The sequence below is a fragment of the Anas platyrhynchos genome, chromosome 23 (genome assembly GCF_047663525.1).
Source record: "Anas platyrhynchos isolate ZD024472 breed Pekin duck chromosome 23, IASCAAS_PekinDuck_T2T, whole genome shotgun sequence".
Taxonomy (NCBI): Eukaryota; Metazoa; Chordata; class Aves; order Anseriformes; family Anatidae; genus Anas; species Anas platyrhynchos.
In genome coordinates this window covers 6946264-6971221 of record NC_092609.1, presented here as the reverse complement: position 1 = coordinate 6971221, position 24958 = coordinate 6946264, and the positions used below count along the sequence as shown (strand labels likewise).

At 39.9% G+C, this 24958-nt stretch overlaps 1 pseudogene; it reads left to right on the top strand.

Annotated features, from left to right (window-relative positions):
* The window catches only part of LOC139999308 (kinesin-like protein KIF27), a 41029-nt pseudogene extending 18082 nt beyond the window's left edge, over positions 1–22947 (top strand).
* The last annotated feature ends 2011 nt before the right edge of the window (positions 22948–24958 follow it).

Sequence of the window (24958 nt, the reverse complement as noted above, 5' to 3'; positions counted from 1 at the left end):
TGCTCTCAATCTGTTTTCTGTCCAGACTGTAGTTGTGCTTGGAACTGTTCCAGCACAAGTGCAGAACCTTGCATATTGGCCTTGTTGAACTTTATGTGGAATTCAAATTTTGCTTTTTTAAAGGCAGATATCTGAAACTCTACTATTCGACTTACTTGGTATTTCCAAGTCAGTGTTTCTCAAACACCTGAGACTGGAAACTACTATTTTTCTGTATTAGTTCGCAGAAGAATTCTTCAGCTTCTGCATGTATACAATTTTGCTTTCTGACTTTCCCTGAAATCGTGTATCACCAGCTCTGGTTATCTTCCCTTCCGTATCGAGAAGTCACAATTTGTTTGTCTGTTCTGCTGAATAAGAGAGAAGAAGTGGAGTAGCAGGAATTAGAAGACTATCTGGATTTTTCTTGGTCCTTGATTCTGAATTTGAAACCCTGAAAATTATGTATTCGTTCTTTTTGCATAAAGGATTTGAAGTTTTATCATTAATTCATTAGCAAGTTCAAAATATTTTTTTCTTCTAGCGTGATTTTTTACTAATTTAATTTTCTTGTAGTCTCGTACCCGCAGAAAGTAGTAAAGTTCTGTATCATTTCCATGCATTTCTGATCAACAGAAAAGCAAATCTTTACATGAAAACTTGGGAAAACTGAGCTCTTCCTATTCCTTATTATATTGAGTGATAAACCTCGCAGACTTCTCTTTAGTTTTAGTCTTTGTAATTTGTGTGACAGAATGACTGCAAGTGTCTGTGACATCTGTGTTTCTATTTTAGCATCATTTTCAGAGGATGAAAAAGGCATAATCCCACGGGCTATTCAGGAGTTATTTCAGCATATTTCTGAAAACCATAACATCAATTTCCGAGTGAAGGTATCTTATATAGAGGTTTACGAGGAAGAACTTTGAGATTTATTGGAGTTGGAGACCTCTGTGAAAGATTTACATATCTGAGAAGATGAAAACGGAAATACAGGTAGGATTTCAGCTCTAGAACTTCGTGCATTTGATTTCTGTTGTGTGCACAAATTATTGTTTCCATCTCTTGAAAAGAGAGCTTACCGATGACTAATACTAGACGAAGTCACGTTTTCAAAATATCAATTCAGTTTAGCTGATCTGAAGCAGCCTTCATTTGAGATTCCTATGAACAATATCAATGTTCCTCCAGAAGCAGCATCAGGTGGTAAGGTAGTACTGTTACTGTTTCTGCAAATTCAGCATAGAAACACAATTGTGCATGATTATTCAGTTGAATGAATGCTTTAAGATTAAGCCTTTGCTTCTCACTTCAAAGTTATATTTGTTAAGCTACTTATGCTGTAAATATCTGCTTCCATTCCACTAAGAACTATGTTCTTAACATAGGGTGGGAGTCACTTTTACTACAAACTTTCAAAATTTCTGTCTTTTTTTTTTTTTTTTAACTGACAAAGTAAGCTTTGAGCTAGGTTTGCTCATACTTTTTTTCTAGATAGCACTAGGTTGCAAATTGCATAAGACGATGTGTAAACACCTAAGTGTATTCTGTGTATTCTGTTTACAATACTGTTTCAAATGGTGTGACAAAATACACCCATATATTCTATTTCTGCAGGTTTCAGATGTGCTGTACTTCATGCTTTCCACATACTGTTTTATTTTATTTAGCTATGTGCTACGACCTTATAATAATGCAGGCTTGTATGCTTCTGTGATTTGTGTTTATAGATTGACTTTTCATAATTGCAGTAAACTTTTACTGAAAAGTTTAAAATTAATGTAATTATTCTGATTTTCTTTTGGTGTTTGAAGTGATTGTTGGTGCTAAGGAATTCCAAGTAGAATGTGCAGATGAAGTGATGAGCCTGTTGGAAAGTGGCAATGCAGCTCGTCACGCAGGCACAACACAAATGAACGAACACTCTAGTCGATCACATGCCATTTTTACTATCAGTATTTGTCAGAAACAATCTGCAGAGTCTCAAAAAAAATAGTGATCCACAGGATTCATCTTGGAAATCAGTCCAGATGATTGCTTCAAAGTTCCATTTTGTGGATTTGGCAGGATCAGAGAGGGTGACAAAGACTGGAAATACCAGTGAAGGATTCAAAGAATCAATTCAAATCAATAGTGGTTTGTTGGCCTTGGGAAATGTCATCAGTGCTCTTGGAGACCCAAAAAGGAAAAGCGTATATATTCCATACAGGGATGCTAAAATCACTCGCATTCTGAAAGACTCCCTAGGAGGGAACGCCAAGACTGTCATGATAACATGTATAAGTCCATCCTCATCAGACTTTGATGAATCTTTAAATTCGCTCAAATATGCAAACAGAGCCAAAAACATTAGAAATAAACCAGTTGTCAACTACAACCCTGATCAAGACCGGATTGATGAAATGGAACTTGAAATCAGATTGCTCCGAGAAGCTTTGCAGAACCAACAAGTTGGTAATCAGTGTTGACATGACTTAAATCAAGAAAGAACCCGAATCAGTTTGCTAGAAGAACAGCTCACCCAGCTTCAAGTTCAGTGCTTCAGCTACAGAAACTGTTTGGACGAAGCCTTCCCATTCCTGGTTGATTTGAATGATGATGTTAGCTTAAAAAGCAGGAAGCTCTCACCGTGCAGCAAATTGACACTGGAACTGGCACCATGCAAGAGCCCCATCATATCACAATTCTTCAGCTGAGGAGAGAACTAAAGAACTGCCAGGTATTTCATTCTAAGTTGATTGTTTAGGTACCTATGAACAAATCAGGAAAGCTAATGTGTCTGTCTTGTAGGAGGAGGAGATAGAGTTCCAACAAGTTAGAATTTTATAAAATCAACCTATTTTCATTTTTCACACTGAATTCTGGTAAGCCTGTAGATTGTTACCTCGCAATCGCATACACAAATTCTGGCTTTTCTTGGTTCTCATCATCCTAAATTACAGCTCTGTTATTTATTCTTCATTTTTTTTCTCTGGCTTATTGTAAAGCTCTGCTTCCCAGGTTCAAAACAGTGTAAGAGCTGGGTTTAAACTGAAAGATACCCAGGTAAGCATGCCATCCACAGCTCGGAGGAGATGGTTAGGGAGATGCTAAAATAAACAGGGCAATAAAGGCTCTTGAGCAGCTCTTAAGAGTTGTATTTACTTGAAAGATATAGGTTGTACAGAAAAGATACAGTTGTACAGAAGTATCTGTCTTTAGAATGGTAAGACATAGTGTGTCTATACTTTGCATTTGGCTCCTAAAGGTTTTCTGGAAGGCCAACTACATTTGGAAGTAACCTTCAATCACTATTGGATCACTTACCCAGAAAAACATCTGAAAAAAAATAACATTATAATTTCTTTAATCTTTAGGCTCTTCTTTGAGATGAAAAATGAGGAGGGCCATCCTTATTTTTTTGTTTGAGAAGTGTATTAATATTACGATTGATGCTGAGATTTTACAGCCAAATCTCACAGCACACCGAAGAAAGTAATTGGATTTAAATACCCACTTTGTAAGGTAGTGTTGGTTATGGGTCCATTATTTCCTTTGGGAGAAAGAAACTTGTCAAAACAAAATCAATAGATGAGAAACAGAAGTAAAGAAACGACTGGTGGAAACCACTTTTGAAGGGAGCAGCTGATTCCCCAGAGGGCCATGCTGCCATAGCCACAGGGACCTTGACAGCCTAGAAAGGTGGGCTGACAAGAACCTCATGAAGTTCAGCAAGGGCAAGTTCAGAGTCCTGCACCTGAAGAGGAACAACTGCAGGCACTAGTGCATGCCGGGGGCCACCCTGCTGGAAAGCAGCCCTGCAGAAAAGGAGCTGGGCGTCCTGGTGGCCACCAAGTTGAACATGAGTCAGCCATGTGCCCTTCCTCCTAAGAAGGCTAGTGGTTTTGTTGGCTGCACTAGGCAAAGTGTCACTAACAGGTCAACAGATGTGATCCTTCCGCTCAGTGAGGCCACAGCTGGAGTAGTGTGTCCAGTTGCAGTTGCAAACTGTATTTTGTGGTGCGTTATACACAGCATAGGCAGCCAGTCAAAAGAGGAGTCTCCCACCATATTTAGCATTGATGTGGCCTCACCTTGAGTATCGTGTGCTCAGGGGCACCCCAGTTGAAAAAGGATGTGAAGATAATTGAAAGTGTGAAGAGGAAGGCAACAAAGCTGGTAGAAGGGCTGGAAGGCAGGTCCTATGAGGAGAGACTGAGAACACTTGTGTTGTCCAGTCTGAAGAATAGGAGGCCAAGAGGCGAACTCATGGCTCTCAGCAACTTGCTGAGGAGGGAAGGTGCTGGTCTGTGCTGCTGGTAACTGAGGGAAGAATGCATGGGAATGGCACAAAGCTGTGGGGGATGTCCAGTTCACGCTGGACATCAGGGAAAATTTCTGTACCATGAGGATGGTCAGACACTGGCACCAGCTTCCTAGCGAGCTGTTTGGTGCCCCATGCCTGTCAGTATTCAGGAGGCGTTTGGGCACTGCCCACAATAACATGCTGTAACTTTAGGTTAGTCCTGAAGTGGTCAGCCAGTTGGACTTGATGATCTTTGTAGGTCCTTTCCAACTTCTCTACTGCATTCTGCTTGATTCTGTTCAGTTCCGGGCTCCCCCATGCAAGAGATTCAGGGACATAATGGAAAAAGTGCAGCAGAGGGCCACAAAGATGCTTAAGGGACTGGAGCACCTCTCCAATGAGGAAAGGCTGAGAGAGATGGGACTGTTCAGTTTGGAGAAGAGGAGGCTCAGTGGGGGATTTTAGCAATGTCTTACAAATACCTGAAGGGAAGGTGCAGTGAACGTGCAGCCAGGACAAAAGGCAGTGGGCACAAGAGCTTCTAGGCTAACATCTGGAAGCACTTGTGTACTGTGTGGTGGCCGTGGCTGTGCACTGGAACAAGTTGCCCAAAGAGGTGGAGTCATCCTCTGAGACCATCAAAAGCCACCTGGACATGGTCCTGGGCATCCTGCTCAAGGTGGCCTTGCTTGAGCCAGGGGTTAAACCAGGTGACCTCCAGAGGTCCTTTCCAGCCTCAGCTGTTCTGTGATTCTATGGTGGGAGAATTTGCCATATATACGTCCCAACTTTGCAGTTCCAATCACATCTTTGAACAACAAATAAATATATGTATGTATTTAATTTTCCAACTTCAAGAATAACAATGCCTGCTTTTCCACTGGCTGAATTTTCCTTTTATTATCTAGCAGGCTCTAGCTATGGATGAGGAAGTATTCATCCAGAAGGATCATGAATTGAAGATATTGCAGAATCAGATAAAGACATTAATACAGGAAAATGAAGAGCAACTGGAATCATTAAAGAAGGCTGAAGAAACACATAGATTACAGGTATTTTTCCTCTGGCATATATTACATGTATCTATATCGAACCATCCATCCACTATAGGAATGTACTCATGATTTCAAGACAGATCCTTCAGAATTTTTTTGGATGTAAACACCTACCAGTCTTACAAGCACCTTGTTTGAATTAGAGCTGTATTCCCTAATGAGCTGAGATCATCTAGTGGGTGAATCACAGTACTGTGATTCCTGAAGTTTGTGTATCAGCCTAACTGCCACAGCCTTCCTGTATGATATTAAGTGATTCATTCACCCTCTCTTTGCTTCCTGCCTTCCTCCAGATCTGTGTTGTTGCTAAGTTGTTTCAGGACGATTCATGATTTAGGACTTGAAAGGCTTTAAAAGATTGTTTAGAATCTCAAAAAGACCATCAAGTTCCTACAGAATGCTTTAATTGAAAGGCTGTGTAGAAACATGCTTTGTTATATCTTTATTCAGTGTGAGAGTAAAGTATTGTTGCCTTTTGACTTTTTAAGACAGAATTTCATCCTAGTATTCTGAGAGTTTACTATTACAAGAAGCTGAGTGACACAGTGGAAACACTGCTTGCCTCCTTCCCTCTCTAGATCTTGTATATGCTAATGAAATTGTAATGGGTAGTAAGTGAATAGCATTTCAAGATCCAGGAGACCATATATAGGATAGTTGATAGATCTGACTTTATAGGATGATAGATCTGACCTTTTTTAAAGGGAACAGCATAAACATGGCTAGTTAGTACTCTTCTCCTTTTTCTCCTTTTTTTCCTTATTCTCCTTATTCTCCTTATTCTCCTTTTCCTCCTTATTCTCCTTTTCCTCCTTTTCCTCCTTTTTCCTCTTCTTTGCTGATGGCTTGGGGAGAGTCAATGAATGAAAGGTAAGTACACTGGTCACCATCTTTTCCTTCCCTCTGTAACTTTTTTTCTGTTCTGTCATCTCTGGATAGGCTTTTTTTTGTGTGTTTTCCTTTTTTAACCCATACTGCATATTGTCAGCTTATTAGACTGAAATAATCCATGCTTCTAATACACATAGATGCTTATATACGATTATGCTTATAATTGTATCCTATGGAGGATACGAGGCAGATGTTATGAACAGAAACAGTTGTACTGTAGGCAAAAGATCGCAGCTCTCACTTTTACTTAAAAACAGAAAAATCAGTATAATAATTAAATCAAATGCTTGTGTCAAATGGCTTAAAGTTGTATGCACAGGAAAGTGTCGTTTCAATGATACATGACAGAATAAGAACTGTAAAAGTAGCATGTAAATGTTTGTACCCATGTATTTATGTAACAGGTTATGCACTATGGGGTTGTATGTACAAGGGCATAAGGGACAGAGTCTTATAGGGATTAAAAAAAAAAAAAAGTTGCAAGGTGGAGTTGCCCATTACTACTTCCACAATCATAAAATGTATGGTATTGACATATATATTCTTTTTGCTATGACACAGAAATATTATGTATTGTATTCCAACAAAATGTCAATTTGTGGGGCATTGTCTATGTATGGGGAAAGGACTTGCAGTCTAAGAAGATGAGAAAAAAAGAATAAATAAAAAATATATGATTCAAAGTAGGAGAATGCATACTTTAGTTAACTATCTCTAGCTGTTATTCAAATTTCCTGTTGGTAGGCAAGATTTTCGATGTATTCTGAAAGGAACAGAGAAGACTGAAAATTGTATGGTCTTGGCCTTATGGATAAATCAGTTCAGTGAAGATATGTAATTTTGAACAATGCACAGAGATTGCTGTAGGAAAGGCAAGTAAGTTCTTCAAACTAGCATTACCGACAAATTTGAGGCTGGGTAGAAAAGAAAGTAACGGTTGATACAGGGGATCCTGGGGTCACGTCCAATTTTATGAATGTTAATTAATAAAAATAATCTTTCAAGTTGGACCACTCCAAGAGGAAGAGGAAGCCTACATGTATGTACATTTCATTCTTTAAACTCAGACCATGTGCTTCATTTGAACATTTTTCTTGAATTACCGTTTTATTTATCCATGAACACACAAATAAGGCAAGCAAGGGCTGATAAATATGTCATCTACTTCTCACTAGATGTCTAAATCTAGCTGACATAATTTATATAGGACAGGTCCTTTAGAGACAAAAATGTCTCAAAAAAATGATTGGAGTTTGGGGAGAGGTAAGATTCTACCTGTCATGCCAGAGAATTTTCAGTTTGTTGCAGAATTTGCCTGTGCACTGCAGAAGAATTTAGAGTTAGTGAATGATATACAAGAAGACTGACCTTTATAATGAATTTAGAAAGGTATGATGCAAATCTGATGATCAGCAACCGTTTTTGTTTTTGTTTTTGTTTTTTTCATATGAGAATGAAAAAATGGTGGAACAGCAAATCCTTATTGATCAGCTAAAAGAAAAATTAGAGAAGTTTATGGTTGTGAAAAGTTGGGACTTCTCAAGTGCTTGTGGAGATGGGCCTGCTGTTACGGCATCTGCAAGAAGGCCATACAGTGTCCCACTCACAAAGAGTCTGCTACACTCGCTTTACCCATCTTCAGGGACAGAGACACGAAAGGTAAGGTCTACCTAAGCATTATATTTTTTTTAACAGTTATTGTTCAATAATTCTATTGGGCGTGACAAATTATGGTGACCTCTTGTCAGCTGCTGTTTAGCTTTGAAGCATTTTAGCATTGAAGACTGAAAAAGTACTTTTGAATGTCTTGCAACACACGCTATGTCCCAGTTGTCCAAAATCTATGGGCTTACATTTTGAATCCCAGAATGGCTGGAGTTTGAAGGGACCTTTAAAAATCATCTAGTCCAACTCTGCCATGGACAGAGACACCTTTCACTAGATCAGGTTGCTCAAAGCCCCATACAAATTGACTTAAAACGCAGAATTTATCACAGTCATAAAGCTGTAGTCTTTAGTGATCTTTTTGTGCAATGTTTAACAGTTCAGATAGGAAGCATTCCCAAAATGAATGATTATTCTGTACTGATAAACTGAACATTTTGGGTAATAAGTTGGTAACAGTACCTTCTTTTGCACTTGGGACAAGTGTTCTAAGCAGAACCTTCTCTTGCAAAACCTTCTGGTACACAGGTACTCAGAAATATTATTTAAACACCTGCAATTCTGCATACAAGGTCAGGTGGTGATAGACTTTTAAACTGAAATACTATTGGAATATCAATGAAGAATTACTGAACTATTCCAAGTGTTTTTTTGGTGCTTTTTGGCAGGTGTATACCAGTCCCCCTGCTTTTTCCCTGGCTCGGATGATGGCAGGATTCCGTGCTCGTAGCCAGATGATACTGAGCTACATAGAAGATCAAGATGAAGTCCTTCACTGCCACCTCTCTATCAGAGTGATGAAGAGAAAGAAAATACAGACAGTCAAAAGTAATTTATTTTTTTTTTCTCATTTAGGTAATTTTTTCTTTAACTTTTGTTACAGATAAATATATAGCAAATATAATATTACTGCCTAATCCTACTGTAATGTGAGGCCATTTGTGATACTACTTAAAATAAATTTGCAGGACCAACTAGGCATATTATGAAACTAGTTTAAAAACCACATTTTTTTGATGCGATAAAGATTGCATGATCTTTGTTTTGGGGACATCATCCAACAAGATCAAGCATGGGAAGAAGAAGGTGCAAATGCTTGTGTAAGCTTTCTCAGTTTGGCACTCTTCTCTTTAATATCATGTACTTTATATAAAGTTAAAAGAAAAAAAAATCCCTTTGTGTTTAGAATGTATCATGTTTTCCATTCTTTCTTAGGCATTCAATAAACAAAAAATGGACACGAAAACAGGCTTCTCTGTGCTTTCCCTTTGAGCAAAGTGACATGAAATGTCAAGTTGACAAGTCCAGCTTATGTGACAAATCTGTGCCACAGACTGATACAGCCACAGGTAAAATGGAAGTCATGAGAGTAAATTGTGTTAGATATAATACTAGAATATGCAATAATGTCTTTATCACATGTAATTATTTTTCTCATCAAAATGTCTTTATTGCTACAAATACTTTTTTCATTATAGCTCAACATAAATTTATTTTTTAATTATTTTCCTTTTCCCTTTTCTGAAATTGACATCAGTGACCTTAATGTTTGAGTACTACTTACTAGCGAGAAAGCACTTGACCTACAAATCTAGTACTAGTTCAAGAAAAGGAAACATGCTATTATTTCATCAGAGATGCACTGAAAATGCTTAAATTAAATATGTTTTTTCTCTCTCAGATTAGCATTCATTAGCATTCTTGAAATGCTAATGCATGCTGTCATTTCCATATTTAGACGGCAGGGAAAAGACTCTTTGCAATACTCTCTCCTTTTGGCTCTTTCGCTTCATTTGTAAGAATTCTATACATACTATATTTCAGATCACTGTCTTTTGGCTAAAGAGTGTATTCCTTTTATTCCTTTTTTATTCCTTTTTTTTTGGTCTCCACATTGTTTTGTTTTCTTTCAAGGTGAAGAAATCAACTGCCTCCAGAAAAGTCATGTTTTTAACATGCAGAAGTTAAAGAATTCAGAGTTGAGACTCACTGAGGCCAAGCAAAAAATGGGAGAACTTGCACTTAACATCAAAATGAAAGAAGAACTTATTAAGGAATTAGTAAGAACAGGTAAGTGACTGAAAAATTGAAATGAAGACATTCAGAAATAAGCAAGAAAAAAGACACAAAACTTCTGAAGACCTGCATATCTTAGTTTTTGGGTAATTTTCTTCTGCGGGAATACTTCTGGTAACTTACAGTTTCCTAACTTCTATGAATTACTTGCTATGAGTGCATTGAAGGCTGCAAATTTGTATTGTGTCCTACTCAGCTGTGATCTGCAGATTTGTTTGTTAAATATTTTTTTGTGTTTTGTAGCTTATTGTGTTTGTCCACCTATAGTGTAATTTTTCATGTATGCTTAGTGCAACTGATCTCTTCATGGACATGTGTTTGTCACCCAGTGTCTGGGATAGGAGAGAAGATACGACACTGTGCTGGGAATGCTTGCATTGCCATCATAGCAGTAGAGAAGCAGGAGTCAGAAGTGGATGAGGGAAAAGGTCAGTGTCCCTGTTAGCCTATATCATTACACACCTGTCCTGATATATATATGCTTGCCAGAAACTTATCATTGTGATGACCCTAAAGATCTGTGCTTACCTGTTTCAATCACACTCTTCTAGTGTGTACATATTCTCCTGAGGCAGTCTTTTGGCATTGAGAAACATTGTGCGCCCCCAGTAACAGTACTTACGGAATCCCAAACAGAGCAAATCAGATTGCCCGAACAGGGCAAATCAGTAGAAACACAATCGAGAGTTTTTTGCTGATTACCAAGTTGAAAGCTGAGAAATATGTAGCATATTCTTCTGGGGAACAAACAAACAAACATACAAACAAACAACAAAAAACATAATAATACAGGCAAGCTATTTTGTCAAGGACTGCAGTAGGCAGAAAATTTTCACTTGATGTGGCACTCAGGTGTTACTTTTTTTGGTGACATCAGATGATTTATGAAGAGTTCAGATTTAAGATTCCTTTGTTCATCTATATTTCAGTGTTATAAGGGAGCTGTTTGTTTAGGTTTGGAAAATGTCTCAGAAATTTTTGGTTTAATCAGGATGAAGTAAGTAACGATTCAATTACAGGTTTAAGTGATACATTGCAAATTATTAGCTTGCTGTTTTAAAACTATTTGGATATGATGTCTTTAAGGTAAGGATGCAGAGTGTGTAAGCAGGCAATATTCTTTGAAGATAACTAAACCGGAGCAAGAATCCGAGCAGGCCAAAATGGAACTGGCCGAAACTCAAAAGCAGCTTCAGGAGCTGGAGAATAAGGAGCTGAGAAAGCCAAGCTGCAAAGAGAGTTCCGAAAGAAGATGGATGCAGCTAAGCTGAAAGTGCAGGTATTTCCAATATGACCATTAGGATTTGCAAATTCCTGTCTCAGCATCACCTTTGAAATCCGTACACTCTGCTTGTGAAACTCTCACCAGCTTCACACAATTGAAGCTAGTTGGATTGAAGTAGCCAATGAGAACCTTCACACAGTTATACCCACTACTATTTAACAACTAAGTAGTTAGATAGTTCTGTCTTTGATGATTTTACGAAGGCTCAGAGACCTTAGAGATAATGTGTGATTGTTGTGGCAAAATGTAGCAAGTCTTGCTCACTGTCCTAACTCAGTGAAATAGAGAATTAACCTGAGTCGGGTTTTAGTTTTAAGTTTTCCTGTTGTTAAGCTGAAATTTTCCATGAACATTCAGGCCTTACAGAAGAAGAAGCAAGACACTAAGAATCTGGCTTCTCTATCTAACCAAAGTGAAAAACGAGCAATAGAACTTGAACAGAACGTGGCTCAGATGAAGCATCAGCAGACCCTGCTAGAGAAAAGACTGCGTGAGGAGAGTGAAAAAAAAGAAGCAACTAGAAGCAGAGCTTCAGCGGGACCAGCTACAAATTAAAGTAGGATTCTTTCTGTTTCCTTATGACAAAGAATAAGATCAACCAGTTTGACCTTTGTTTTCCCAAAGGCAATGTACTATACTACCAGATTTTGTCCTTTTAAGTAATTGCTTACTTGACACTGAAGAAATTGTGTATAAGTATTTTCACAGAAATCTTCATTCTTCCTTTCTCTTCAGCTATTTTTTTGAATGTTATTATGTGATGTCTAGCCCTGAGTTGCAATTTTGCATGTAAATTAGTTCAATATTTCTGATTTCATGATTGTGTAGATTCTGTCATTAAATGTGTTTGAAAAACACACTGACTGAGGCAGAAAGAAAGTTTTGTTTGTTTGTTTTTGTTTAGAGGAACTTCAGCTTAAGATGGAACAGCAACAGAAGATTCTTAAAGACAGAGAGATTGCTGCATTTAAAAAGAAGAAAAATAACTTGGTGTGGACTTTACAGAAATCAGAGGTAGCTAATCTATTCCAAATCTGTGTGGACACTGAAAAGAAAGGTGTCTTTATTCACCCCGTGTCATCTTTGTAAAGCGTTTGGAAGAAGAGTATTCCGTCCTCCCTCCCCTGTTTTTTTTTTAAATTGTTTTTTTTTTTTTTTTTTTTTGTAGCAAAAACTGAGACAAGTCAAGAAGCTCTTTAACTGGTTTTGAATAATGAAAGGAGAGGGCTGTAATGTCTTTGTTTTTTCTATGACTTGTCAAAGGTAGTAATTCAGATAGCTGGAAATTCAACGAGTTTGGTTGTCTGGTAGGCTTGAAGTTGATTCTGATGAGCTCTGTTATAAATGTTGCACGGTTTGTTTGTTTATTTCTTTTCCCATCTGACAAATATGACAGACGGCTATGGTTTTGGTTGTTCATGACAGTGTTAGAATAGTAGGTTTCCTGTGCAACAGTGCTACCTGCATGATTTCAGAACTAGACATTGGAACATGAGAGTTTCATGAGTTAACCAAAGTCTTTAGAGGTGAAAATCAATTTAAAAAACGAAATAAAAGCAACTTCTTAGCCATACCAGCAATATGCCCACTGATAAACCATTGCTTCAGAAGAGACTTATAATAGACTCTGCTAGCAGGATCAGAACTCCCATTTTTTCTTTCTTTCAGCATCGCAGTTTCTCATCACGATGTGTTTTTCCACAAATCTTGGTCTTGGGCAAGAATCATGCAATGAGGATGGGCTAGCTGATTTCTTGTGGTACCTTTCAAACTTAGTTGTTGTCATTCTATATATGACATCTATTTCTATAACTGTTTTTAGGAAAATAATACATTTCCTTAAAAGCATCTGATAAAATTGTTTGCATAAGATGTAGTAATATAACATTGCTGAGCCTCTCCTTAAGTCAGTCCTATTTCTGTATTATCCTGAATCAGGATTCTGTTGATCACTTAATGTTAAGAATTGAAATGTTGATTTCTCACGTTTTATCAGTTACTCTAAAAGAGGAAAAACATAGTCATAAAATTCTGACCCAAATAGTCCTCGTTAATGCTCTCTGGATCTCTGTTTAAATTGTAGAAGTTAGAAGAGCAAAAGAAATGGCTGGATGAAGAAATGGAAAGAATTCTTCAACAGCACCAACAGTTAGCGGAACTAGAAGAAGATTTAAAGAAAAGAGAAGCCATTGCAGCTAAAAAAGAAGCATTATTGCAAGAGAAGAGCCTCCTAGAAATCAAGAAACTGAGATCTAGCCAGGTGATTTAAGAAAAAAAAAAAAGAAAGAAAGAAAGAAATTTAACACAATTGTAGAGCTGCCTGAAAAGACTATGGGAGGAGGGCAGCCGGATAACAGAAGAGGTTTAAGCCATGCGACTTGTATCTCTAGCGCTGCCATTACATTATTGTGTGGCTTGATCAAATGAACATTTTAAACATGAATAATAGAATGTAATAACCTTTATTTACATGATATCCCCGAAATTCTAACAACAAAACAAAATCTGACTTCCAAAGTTCTGTTATTGCAGCACATTAAATAACGATATCTAAAAAATTGCTCAATGCCTGCAAAGTAGAGAACATGGCAGAGAAACATTCTGTATTATTTACTTTGGCTACTGAGAAACAGAAATTGAAATGTCATTGTCACTGTAATGACTAACTCATGTAAGATATGTAGAAAACTGCACATTGCTTTTCTTTGTTTTCTTTCATCTTTTGATTAAATAGTAAATTTTATGGTAGCTGTCTACTTAGCCTAAATGGCATCCCTTTACAAGAAGTAGACAGGTCTTCCACTTTAGGATGCGACAGTCTCATGTACATGTTTATGGGGAAGGAGTTTTATATTTACGGTTTCTTTCATTCTTCCTCTTCTTTCTTTCTCTCTCTCTCTCTCTTTTTTTTCTTTTTTTAAAGGCTTTAAACAAAGATAGTATGAAATTGTCTACTCGCTTAAGTATGCTGGACCAGGAATTGTGTGATAAAGGTATGCAGCTTCAGGACAGCACTACTGAAGATAAGACAGACATTCTGGAAAAAATCCAGGTTCTTCAGAAGGAAAGGGATCAGCTACTCAGAAGAAGAAATAGTGTGGATGAGAAACTGAAAGAGGGTAACTGAAAAGTGTTGTCAGCTGAAGTAAGTAACTATCTCTGAGATACATCAAAGTTTTAGGCAATGTTGTATAATAAAGTATTCCAATCATGACCTAAAATGTCTCCCAGTATTAGACAGTAGAGAATCAAGGAACTGAGGTTGGGTGTTTTTGTTAACAGCCGACATGAAAATACTGCTATAATGGCACTACTTCCATAACAGTGAACAACATATACTTTCAGAGGAACTTACTTACTTTAGCTAGAGTCCGGACAAATGTCGCTGGCCTAACAATTCTATAATTAGAAATAATGAAACAGGATGTCCATCAATTTATCTTAGGCAGCTATTTTCCTATCAGGACATAGAACAAGGTGAAGTACTCTAATAGTGATGTCCCTTGATTTTTTTTTTCATAGGCTTTTGTGAAAGACCAAACCTCACCTGAAGGCCTCCATATAGTTACAATGAAAATAAGCCATATTGTGGATGTTACACACTTGAATTGATCAGTATAATTAAGTTGAAGATTGAATAAATTGATGTAAAATACACAGATTTGTTTTAGGTCTTGAGAAGCAGCAGTTGGGGCCTATTACTGAGCTGATAGCATGCCAGAAAGAATCCTATTTGCTTCACTCCACAGAATCTTCTGCAATACTTCAGGGCATGAATTTCTGCCACCTTCCTGCACAGATAATGGTCACCAAACTGCTTACAGATCTGATTGGTTCATTAATCGCTAATTAGAAAACTAGTTCAACTGAAAAAGTAATAGAAGTCATCAAATTGTGGGGAGGGGAAAATGGAGGAAGAATAGAATGTAGGCTTTTGTGGTGATGAACCATTTGTTTGAACTCTGGTCTGTGGAAGGGATATCAAGACATTTCCTGCTTGCTCCAAGCAGGTTCTAGATTTGTACTCTTCCTCTTATTTTTCCCATTCCATTCTCTGTACTACTACTAGTTAGTCTTGCTCTTCAATTTAGATTCACCTTTGAGAATGAAGTTAATGTCTTATGCACACAAAGGTTTGTTTTGTACTTTTTTTACAATCTCACTCCTGTGTTTCTGTGTAGGAAGAACATGTCCTTTTGCAGCTGGAAGAAGGAATTGAAGCCCTGGAGGCTGCTATTAATTACAAGAATGAAAGTATTCAGAGTCGCCAGTACTTGCTTAGATCCTCTTCACAGATCCTTTCACAGAGTGAGGATAATGCAATAGGAAAACTAGTTTCCTTGTCTGCTGATGAGCTCAGAGCTATCCTCTTCAAATACTTTAACAAGGTTTGCTTTGGCTAATGATCAATATTTTATCCTATTACCTGTTATTGCACTAAATAGTTAAATGAAATAGTGTCAAGAAGTAAAGTCAATTTAATCCACTTTCCTTGAAAGCCTGCTTAGGTTACTCACATCTGTTGTTAATTTGGATATTTTGCATCTTGACATCAACATAAAAAAGGATGCTTTTCTATTACTTGTTTGTATCTTGTTTTGGTGTCATTAGCTTAAAAGGTGTTGCAACTCTGGAAATTTCCTTGCTCCTTTCCACTGCTTTATGCTGCTAACTTCTCAAGTAGCAACATATTTAAACAGTGGTGTCGTATCGAAATTCTTCCCACCTGCAGTCTTTATTAACCTCAGGATAGTATTTCTTTTTTCCAAATCCATTATAAAATCTTTCTGCAAACAAGCGCTTACCACCATATACTGAAGAATCGTAATGACACCTGGAAACATAAAAAAGAAATGCATTAGGACTTGGTGTCTCTCTTTGCCCATGGGTGAACCTTGGGTGATTTTGTGAACGAGTTGTCTGTGGTACACAAATTGGCAGTTTTCCAGAAACAGGAAAAAAACTCTTGTATCAGTTTAAGTTCTGCACAGGGCATTAAAAAATCCACTAGTCCATGTGATCAAAATCTACAGAGCTCAATTCTGAAGTGTGAACTCGTGTCAGCAGGCAAATCTGTTTCCAGTATAAGCTTACAGCTTATACAGACAATTGCTTTTGTATCCATTCATCTATTAAGCAGAACTGTAAAAGCATTTGTTGAAATGGTTTGATAGAAGTGTATTAGATTGTCTTAGATTGTTGGCCTGCGAGAGTCTGAACGTAAATTACAACTGCAGACTGAAGAACAGGAGATGAAGGTCATAGACCAGGAAAATATAAAACGTGAATTGGAATCTGCACTTGAGCACATCAAGTTGCAGTGTGACAGGCAGCTGATGCTACAACACAGAGAACATGAGAAAAAACTACAGTTGATTCTGCATCATTTCAAGGGTGCTTGTTTGTTTTCCAAGGGGAATTGTACAGCAGATATTATCTTTAGTCACTGTTGAGAAATACTGTGTTTCATATGAAAGAAAAAAGAAGATACGAGGTAGAAAGATAACATTTTGGCTGTTACTAATTCTGATGTCGTGTAGGATGCTGATGAACAGACACAAGGTGCTTGTATAAAAGAAAAAAGCTGACCATTTTTAAAAAACGGTCAGAATTGTCACATTTTTATATTCAATTTGTTGACATTGGAAAGGTGAAAGATAGCAATCCCCTTGATCTTTATCCTCTAAATGCTCCTATTAAAATGGAGAATTGGGGTTGGCATGGGCTTTTTGCTCCTCTGTCATACTAGTTTAAATGTACACCCTGAAAGCAGAGTGTCAGCAAAATACAGGACATTCTCTAGCTGGGCATCTTGATTTTGGCACAGAGAAGTGAAGTGAAGATTTGATTCTCATACTAGTTTTACTTGCCCTAGAACAAGATGGTGAAGGTATTGCAGAAACCTTGAAAGAGTATGAAGTAAAAGTCCAGCAACTGGAAAAAGACTTCTTTTATTCTAGAGAAAACCAGCAGAGAGCTGAAGAAGAAATTGAAGGGCTTTTTTGGAGAGTCACCCCATCAACTAATGGCACCTACTAAATGTAAGTACATGATCTTAAAATGCTTTTGTGTTTGTCAGTAGATCATTTGAGGGGTAGCAAACAGACAGAAGTATATCAGATAGACATAAAACTCATATTTTTACTGAACTAACTCTTATCCAGGAAGGTACTACATCTCCCCACACTTGCAAAGGAGAGACAACATCAGTTTGTAATAGAGGCAGTGGTATAACACTGTTCTAAATTCGTGTTTGGTTTTCTGTGGATTCGAGCATAATTTCAGAAGCTACAGTCTCACACTGTTGTGGTTGAGAAAACGGTATTTTATGATCTGAAAGACTCTGAATGGCATTATAATTAACAAATGTGTAATATGCTATGCTTTTAGATGCCAGTATTTTAAACAATTAACTTGATTTTGCTGCCAGCACTTGATTTCATAGAAGTTATTTCTTGGAAGATTGTCAATGAGGAGGTCCATACTTCCAGTTAACTAAAATCATTCTTTATTAAGGTTAAAAGACCTAGATATTTGTAGTAAGAAGATAAGCTTCCTAATGTGATCTATGCTTTGACCAAAAAAAAAAAAAAAAAGGACCAACAAACAACTATGAAAAGTTTTTTTGATTGTTCCAGGTCCTACTAACCACAACTCAAACTTAAAATGAAGTAGTTCTAGTGTAGAAGCAAAAATGGTTTAATCATTGTCATTATCTTGGTTGTCTTACACCTCACACTGCCACCACCACCACTTCACACGCACAGTGCAGCCTTCTTGGCCCCGTGTTTCGTCTTAAGGCTCAGTGTGACTCATTCTTCCTCTTAACTGATGGTTCTATTTCGTCACACTTGAGGTAGTGCCATGTCTTTGTAACACGTAGATGCTGGTCACATATGCATCTGTTGCTACCAGAGTGAATTGAGGTTTAGCTCTCCAGGCAGGATAATAAGCCTAGAGGTTCATTACTCGAAAGTATGCTGTGACGGTGTGAACATGAATATTGCACAGGTTGGACTGTAAATGAGCATGGGGAAGATTATTCTGTGTCTAATACACAAAGAAGCATGTAGTCCAGGACATGTTTTGCTGTGACGAAACATCCATCGCAGCCAAACTGTAGCGAAATGTAGAAGGATGAATGTCCCTGTGAATTTCTAACTTTTTCAAATCCATATGTTTGTAACGTTTGTAAGAAGCGCTCAGTATTTTTGTATAATTACCTTTAGTTATCTTTCCTCTGAATATATTTTGGGGCATAATACAATGTAATAAAAAAGTGATGAGCTTTAAAAATAACAAAAATCCCTGTGTACATTAAAGTCACATTCAAAGACTATGTTTTGTGTGTTCTGCTAATGAAATTGCAGACTACTTTTGAAAATACGAAGAATTTCATATTTTACTGTCATGGTTCAGTTGTTTTAAGATTGCCTAAATTGCAAGTTAGAATGGTGAAGCTTGTATTACAAGCAAAGAGCCAGCGGAAAGTAAAAGACACAGTCTTTTACTTCCTTGTCTTTCGGGTCCTTAACATACAATGGTGCTAGCTCAGACCTAGGAATCACCAGTCTTTATCTTGTTCCCTGTCTCAAGTCCCCCCTTTTCTTGAGCCTAAGCAAATTCTTTGGCTTATTACAATCCTTCTTGATTAAAAGTTTTCATTAAATTCTTACCAGTTTTGACTTGGTGCTTGTTTCAGTTACACTTCCAGGTATCATAATCTAGTCCTTCATACAGCACCAAAATGCACATTGTACCACTACACAAGTCAAGACTACTACTCTTAAAAAGAAGATCAGGATTCCTCTAAACGATTGCTTAAGCCAAGAAAAGTTGGGTAACCAAAAAGGTGATTTTGTTGCATAATTCTCGAAAACCCCAGGAGGTGTCATCTTGAATTACCTTATGTAATCACCTTAGACTAATCACCTTATTACCGTAGTCTTTCCCCAAATGTTTTCGTGCTCAGTCTCAATTCCTCCTGCCTCATTTACACACATACAGCAACTAATATTGATTAAAGTGCATCCTTCCCCTTGGGAGGCAAATAAAAGGTCTAGTGCCTAAAACATTGATTTGTTCTAGTTGCTTGCACCAAACTGTAAGATGTTGTTGCAAATATTGGTTTCCGAAATGGGTTAGATCTTCTCCTTTGTCCGGCATTTGGTAAGGCCTGCCATCCAATATCTCCAAAGGGGCTTAGTTTGACCAAGTTTGCTCCTGGGGGATGGATGGAGCCCGTGGTAGGGAGCCATGTGGGAGCAGTGCTTGAGGAGCTGCTGCCTTTGGCAGCCCCTGCAGGCTCACTTCGGGAATCCCGTGTGAGGGATGAAGTTCTGTGTTTTTTGTTTTGTTTTTGTTTTGTTTTGTTTTGTTTTGTTTTGTTTTTCTGAAGAAACCGGGTGTTTAAGAAGGAAATGCAGAGTTGCCTTTGTTTGGCACTCGATGGTCTTGAGGTCTCTTCCAACGTAGACATTCTGTGATTCTGTGAAGTCACAAACGCCAAGGCATCACACTGGCTGGCTCTGCAGCACAGATGCCAGGAGTGCTGCTTGGCATGGCGGCGGCGGCGCAGTGCCCCAGCCCCAGGCCCATCCCAGCCCCAGCGCACGTCGCCCTCCGCTCCCCCATGGAGCCCCCCGCCGCCTCAGCAGCCCCGTGGCGGACGCCCCATGGCAGAGCCGCCCCCGAGGAGAAGGAGCCCGCAGCCCTCTGCCCGCAACGCACCGCACTGCACCAAGCGCCGCGCAACGGCTGCCACCACCGCGGGGGCTCCTGGTGTGAGCGGCAAGCGGTGGCAAGGGGGGGCTGTGCTTCCTGAGTCAAGCTGCTGGACTCCGGCTTGCCTGGGCAATTGCCCATGTTGCTGAGGAGGCAACAGAGCCAAAGCCCTTCGGGCTGAAGATCCAGCACAGCTGGGGAGGCTTTGGCATTTCTGCACAATGCTGCTCAATCCTGCTTGGGAGCCCAGCCTCAGGTGCGGAATGAAGCCAAGCAAGCTCGAGGGAAACTGTGTGCTGGTAAGTTGTCAGTTCTTGCTTTCTTTTTCATTCCTCACGCCTAAGAAAACCTAACTCTTTCAAGCACCTGTTTGAAGACACGGTTTGATGGACTTGATTCTGGGTGTGCTCCTTAAGCTTGTTCGGCAGCTGTTGAACCCCGCTACACTTGCAGGAGACCTATGCTCGAGTTGATGCTTGCTGTGATCAAGCGGTGTTCTTTTGCTCTTCTTTGCTTTGGGGATGGTGGGTGAGGTTGCAAAGAGTTTTCAGGAGGATTCTTCCTTTCCTTTGCAGAATCCCAGACTGCGTATTAGAGCTGCTCTTCATCTCTGCTCGGAAAAGCTTCACGGGCCAAAAGAGAATGGAGATGAGGAAGGCAATGGAGAATGATGAGGACTATTTGCAGTCAGCACGCGTAAGCTTTGTGAAAGAATCAGGTGCATTTCTGTAGTGGTAGAAAGCGTAGCTGGAAAGACTTCCTAAGAACATCAAGTCCAATTCATTGTTCTCAGTTAGAGCAATCCCGTAGTTTAGACTCCTGATAAGGTATTTGTCTGTAGGCAGCTGCCAACTTGTCCAGCTAATCCAATTCAGCCTGGAAAACAAGCAAGCAAGCAAGCAATCAAAAAGCACAGAAACCTGCAGTTTATGGAGTGCAATTGTCTCCTTTCTAATCTCATGGGTTTCACCAAGTTTTGGGTGACTCCAGGGCTGGCTTGCCAGGGAGACTTTCTTGAATTGCTGGCAGATCAGCCAGAAGGGCAATACAAGGCCCTGGCTAAACACAATCTGTAGGCTGCTTCTAGATCAACAGTTTCCTTGGTTACTCCACAACCTCCACAATCTCCACTTGCTTCGAAGCTGTGAAGATTGCAAGTCCACTTTGTGTTTTTCAGCCACTCTGTGTCAAACGCTAAGAGTTTTCACTGGCTGTTAAAACAGAAAGGACAAAGAGCCCCTCCTCTGGGTCTTCAGAAGGCTCCTAAGATCCCCCAGACTGGCTAAGTAGCGACGCTCTAGTATAGATGCATCTAGATGCAGTAGAGCTAGATGGTGGGAGAGAGGCTCTAGCATGGACGTGACACGCTTTGACAGCATCTTTTCTCTGACAGCAACTTCTGCCTTGGCTCTTCCCATCAAGCCAGAGCAGTTTCTTGGCCTGCACAACCTGCAGACTGACCTCTCGTGTGTATCCGTGCTGGACTGAGGGTAATGTTTGGAACACACACTGATGCTGTATTCACTAGAACTTTGAGAAGAGAGCGCAAGAAGCTAACCTGCATACGAGTTTCTTAGGTTTCTGTAGAGAGAGAGAGATGTACATGCATACATATTTACTTCTGTCTTTACTTCTTTCAAGATATCTTTTGTTCTCCAAAATGAATCCTCTGACTGTTACTAACGTATGGGACACACCTTGACACTCTAATGGCATAGAAATACTTTTCAGCTCATCCTTGCTATTGTTTCTGGATTGAAAAAATAATTGTGAATATGATTACCTGCTTGGAATCTTTTTTTTTTTTTTTTTTTTTAGTATATATCTATTCTATTATGAAATCCTATAAAAAGGAGTGAACTCAAGAGGAAAAAAAAAAAAAGAAAACAATTTTATATCCACTTCTAAATTAGCTCAACAAATGAAACAGTAAAAAATGCACATAATATTTCTTCTATCCCAAGATTTCATGGTACAATAGTTCTTTGCCTAACCCTGCAATAGCCCCATAGGCATTGCAATTGCTTACTTGTGTTCTTCTCCTTTGCTTGTGTTTAGTGTTTGCTTTTCTAATGTTACAACATTGGATTGATTTACCTCTTTAGGTGTCAAGAGAAGAAGGCATTTGCTTCAGAGGACAGTACTTTGATGCTTTCCAGGGCTAATGGCCAAAGTTCTCAAAGCACTTTTTTTTCTTTTTTTTTTTTTTCCCCATCAGTGATTTATACATTTGTCAATCTTTCCATCTTCATTTACAACTCCGAATTTAGGTTTTAGGTGAACAAGAACCCTGAAACCAGCTGAAGCCATATCAGACATGAAGCCATATCAGACATAGTAAGGACATGTGTCTGTGAGGAAGTAATTCAGAGTGATTCTCTGGTGTCCTTTGGACAGCTTTCCTCTGGTCCTCTGCACTAAGCATCCCCAAGGGATATTTCAAAGCTCTCGGAATGATCTGTCATTCTCTCTTCCACTAGAGTCTCCATTAGAAAAGCGTGACTATTCCTTGCCCATGTGGAAAAGAAGTCCTCCTTGCGTTGTTTCTAAGCAAAACCTCTTTCTTGTGTTCTATGGACAGAAACCACTTGGCTAGATAAACTCAATCATTGCAAATGGAAGGAGTGGAACTACTTCAGCACCGTGCTTCGGCTTCTAAACAGAACTGTAATGTAGGTGGGGACGTAGCAAGAGGACATGGCCAAGCCAGGGTGGACTTGAAAGTGCCGTGTCCGAGCCACAGCAAGAAGTCCGTGATTGCCCCTTGGAGACTGCTGCTCACCTAGTAGCACAGCAGCTGGAACGCTTCTGGATACTGCTGATGGATTGCCACAAATCAGGCAGTGACACAAGCTACGAGAACGACGGAAGTGACTGGAAGTGATGCTTCTCCCTGTTCTCCATTGCAATTTGTGAAAGAAAGGAGAAGAGAGGAGAAGAAGAAAGGAGAAGACGGGAGGGAAGGGGAGGGAATGAAGAGAACGGGAGGGAGGGGAGGGAAGGGTAAAAACGAGAATGGGAGGGGAGGGAAGGGCAGGGGAGGGCAGGGGAGTTCTGGGGAGGGCAGGGGAGGGCACGGGAGGGCAGGGGAGGGCAGGGGAGCAGAGTGTAGTGGAGTGTAGGGTAGTGTATGGTAGTGTAGGGTAGTGTAGGGGAGGGGATTGTTTGGTGAGGAGAGTGTAGGGGAGCGTAGGGGAGGAGAGTATAGGGGAGTGTAGGAGAGGAGAGTGGAGGGGAGTGTAGGGAAGGGGAGTGTAGGGGAACAGAGTGAAGGGGAAGGTAGGGGAGGTGTGTGTAGGGGAGTGTAGGGGAACTGAGTGAAGAAGAGGGTAGGGGAGCAGAATGTAGGGGAGGGTAGGGGAGCAGAGTGTAGGAGAGTGTAGGGGAACTGAGTGAAGAAGAGGGTAGGGGAGCAGAGTGTAGGGGAGTGTAGGGGAACTGGGTGAAGAAGAGGGTAGGGGAGCAGAGTGTAGAGGAGTGTAGGGGAGCAGTGTGTAGGGGAGGTGTGTGTAGGGGAGTGTAGGTGAGGAGAGTGTAGGGGAGTGTGTGTGGGGGGAATGTACGGGAGTATAGGGGAGGAGAGAGTCGGGGAAGGAAGTGGAGGGGAGGAGAGGGAAGGGGAAGGAGGGAATATTGCCTTATTTGTTACCTTTTTACTGTCTTCGTGTAGAGCCGTGACAGGCAAAATAAACTATGTTGGTGAAAAGGACGTCTTTGTCTGGTGTGATTCCCGCTCCCCCAGTTTAAATTAATCAAGAATAATCTGCTCCTGATTGAGGTCTTCCCTTACTAGTGCAGTGCTAGGACCTACGTGCTCAATGTGCTGAGGATGTGCAAGAGTCTTAGAAAACAGTCAAGTTTTCCTCCCTCCTTGCTTCTTTATGAAATAAACATGATATCATACAGCACCGGGCTGTTTTTCATGACGGAAATTCACTTCTACCCTGCACAACAAAGCTTATGATATATCCAGACCAGAGCTAAGCCGTCAGCTTGGGCAGCCACTGTCAGGCGTTCGCTTCTGTCCAGTCGCCCCTTGGGGAAGCCACTTGCACTGGTTGCTTTCCTCACAAGTTTACCAAGTTTGCGTAAAGCTCCAAAGCTCAGGCCTATGCAGACACAGACCTGCTGCTCCTTTAACACACAAGAGGGGGCTATTGTTCACAACAGCTTTTCCAGTGCTTCTCTCCATTTTTTGTTGGAAATCCAGTCCTTGCTTGCAGATTGGCTTTTTCAATTCAGTGATTAGTGGGTACTGGAAGGTTCAAAAACAACACCTGACAATCTTGTCCATACGTAGGTAAGGAGAGATCTAAGGAAGGAACAGGTTGCAATACCTAAGGCTTATGCATCGCTCAAGCTTCCAGTTGAGCTGTGAAATCCACGCCTCAGGTCACTTGAGGTACCAGGAGTCCCTGTAGAACATACAGGGGTCTCCAGCAGTGAGGTTCCCTGAGCAGAGGGCTTCAAGAGCTCCACAGGGAATGAAAAGAAGACTTGTGATATCCATGAGGAATGTGGCTTGCTCTCGGCAATAGAGACAAATTCCTTTCTGATTAATGCTCCACCCTGCTCCACTCCAGGGACAGATGCCTATGGCAACCTGGTCCCAGTACGTAGTACTAGGATGAGGTGGCAGGGACTGTCCCCATTCATTTTCTTTCTTCAGGGTGGCCATGCCTCCTCTCTGGCTGAAGGTGGGCTTCATGGACCGTGTGAAGGGGAGAGGTCTGGGGAAGGACTGAAAAACTTGAGAAATACTCCGAGGATAAATCAAAAGTTGGTTGCACTGAAGTAGATAGGAAGTGCAAATGATAGCCTGGGTAGATTTGCTGCAAAGAATCTGAAGAATCTGGGTCTGCTTGCCAGAGCACTCATCCCAGTGGCTCATGATTTCTTTTGCACAGTTTTGGTTTGTTGTTCCCCAAGTCAGGACGGAATTTTGGGAATGCTCTTACACTTACCTCATGAAAGAAAGACATGTTCTTTACTAGGTAT